This window comes from Anomaloglossus baeobatrachus, chromosome 5 (genome assembly GCF_048569485.1).
Source record: "Anomaloglossus baeobatrachus isolate aAnoBae1 chromosome 5, aAnoBae1.hap1, whole genome shotgun sequence".
In the NCBI taxonomy this organism is placed as follows: domain Eukaryota; kingdom Metazoa; phylum Chordata; class Amphibia; order Anura; family Aromobatidae; genus Anomaloglossus; species Anomaloglossus baeobatrachus.
In genome coordinates, this window is record NC_134357.1 from 373,264,635 (window position 1) to 373,266,604 (window position 1,970).

A 1,970-nucleotide genomic window follows, 5' to 3' on the forward strand; every position below is an offset into this window, starting at 1 on the left:
ATAACTGCCATCTACAGACTTCCATAAAAGAGCACTTCAACATGTCCCAAAGCTATGCCACAGGTGATTGACCACCTGTCATAAAATAGATACAATGTGTGGACAGTGTCATCTACAGTAGGTGATTTCCTCTTCTGCATCATTTTGGTCTATTACTGTTCCAAAAATGTATATGTGAGCTTTGTGCCTTTGGTATATGCTCAATCAGGGGGTATAGCTCAGTGGTAGAGCATTCGACTGCAGATCGAGAGGTCCCTGGTTCAAATCCGGGTGCCCCCTTTATTTTGTGTGGTCAATACAAAGGACTGGCGCATGACTTATTCCTTCCAAAAACAATACTAAGGGCCACTGCAAGTGGAAGAAAGATGAAATAGGAAAGGGTTCTTTACAGTTAGAGCAGTCAGACTGTGGCATGCCCTACTACAAGAGGTAGTGATGGCAGATGCTATAACAACTTTTAAAAAAGAGCTGGATGATTTCCTTAGTATACACAACATTGTCGGTTATAAATGATTTAGTGATAAAATATATAATTTTTGGAGGAAGGTTGAATTAGATGGACCTAGGTCTTTTTTTCAGCCTATGTAACTACCGTATGTAACCATGAGAGTCATCCATGCTGCTAGGTGTAAAATGCAAACAACGCTAAGTAAATACACAGGTGACTCATAATGGTCACACCTAACCTGTTCTACAAGGTCCTATAGGTAGGGGGTATAGCTCAGTGGTAGAGCATTCGACTGCAGATCGAGAGGTCCCTGGTTCAAATCCGGGTGCCCCCTTCTTTTTTTTTTGTATTTCGCCTCTTATTAGTTTTATTAACACCAAGCTTTTCTATGGGGTAATCACTAACAATTCTGAAGCAGACCGCTGCAGTATTGATTTCTTACAACTTATTTCCTTATATAGATTTCTTTGTATGTCTTTAAGTGAGTGGAATGGCTTGTACAGGAGGTAGTAATGACTATGGGATGTCACCATTTTGAAATAAAAATAAATTAATTAAAAAAAATAAATTATCACAACCACTATTCAGTACCGTACAAAATTTGTGTGTTGCTAGATCCACCATGGTATGGTAATCTAATCGTACCCCTGCGCAAAATCAGTGGCATAGCGTGGGTTGCCAGCACCCAGGGAAAGGCAATTATTTTGCACTCTCACTTGTGGACCATTAGTCCCTTCCACTTGTCCAGTAGTGAACCCCTTGTGTCCCAAGCGCATATATTTTAGGAAAATATTGCGGTAATTATAGTTTGCCCTTTTGACCTGTAAGTTTGGGTTTTTTGCTATATTTTTTTTATTTTCATACATTTTTACGATGTATTACTTTATTGTCCTAGCCCTAACCCCAACCTTAGCCAGAGCAATAAACCTGGGGGACACTTTAAAAAAAAAAAAAAAAGTGTGACAGCTCTCCTAGTAGGTGCCTGGCTCTCCTTTTACTAAAATGAGAGGAGAGTCATAGAGCTGCAGGACAGAACAGTGCAACCACATTGATTCCATACTTTTGCTGTCTATGCAGAGCGCAGCAGGAGGGATGAGTTTGTCATCAGCTGCTGAGTTCTTTATGGGCAGCAATCAAGATAACAAAGCTTGCTTCATTATACTGAGAGCTATGTCCTCTCACCAGCTGTCAGACAGGCACTCCCGATGCAAGGGTGCTGCTCCAAGAAGTAAATGCTCAGTGCAGTGGAATCCTGGCTAATTTCACAGTTTGGAAAGGGGCCAAAATTTTGCACCCCCCCATAGAATTTGGTGTGCATTAGCAACTGCCCCTTTTGCCTTCACTCCCCCATGCTATGCCACTGCATAAAAAAACAAGATAGTTTAAATATGTTCTGAGGAGTTTATAGGGAGGTTCCCTTCTCAAAAGGGATGTCCCACCCAAAAAAAATAATTTTAAAGTTTATTTTAATGAATAGAACTTGGAATAATAATGTTTTCCACAATTGCATGTATTTCATTTA

At 40.2% G+C, this 1,970-nt stretch overlaps 2 non-coding genes across 2 annotated transcripts; both read left to right on the plus strand.

Moving 5' to 3' along the window:
• The first annotated feature begins 207 nt into the window (after window positions 1-207).
• TRNAC-GCA (transfer RNA cysteine (anticodon GCA)) lies at window positions 208-279 on the plus strand. The gene has a single exon. It is a non-coding gene; the product is annotated as a tRNA-Cys (tRNA).
• Window positions 280-710: 431 nt separating this feature from the next.
• TRNAC-GCA (transfer RNA cysteine (anticodon GCA)) lies at window positions 711-782 on the plus strand. Its single transcript has one exon. It is a non-coding gene; the product is annotated as a tRNA-Cys (tRNA).
• The last annotated feature ends 1,188 nt before the right edge of the window (window positions 783-1,970 follow it).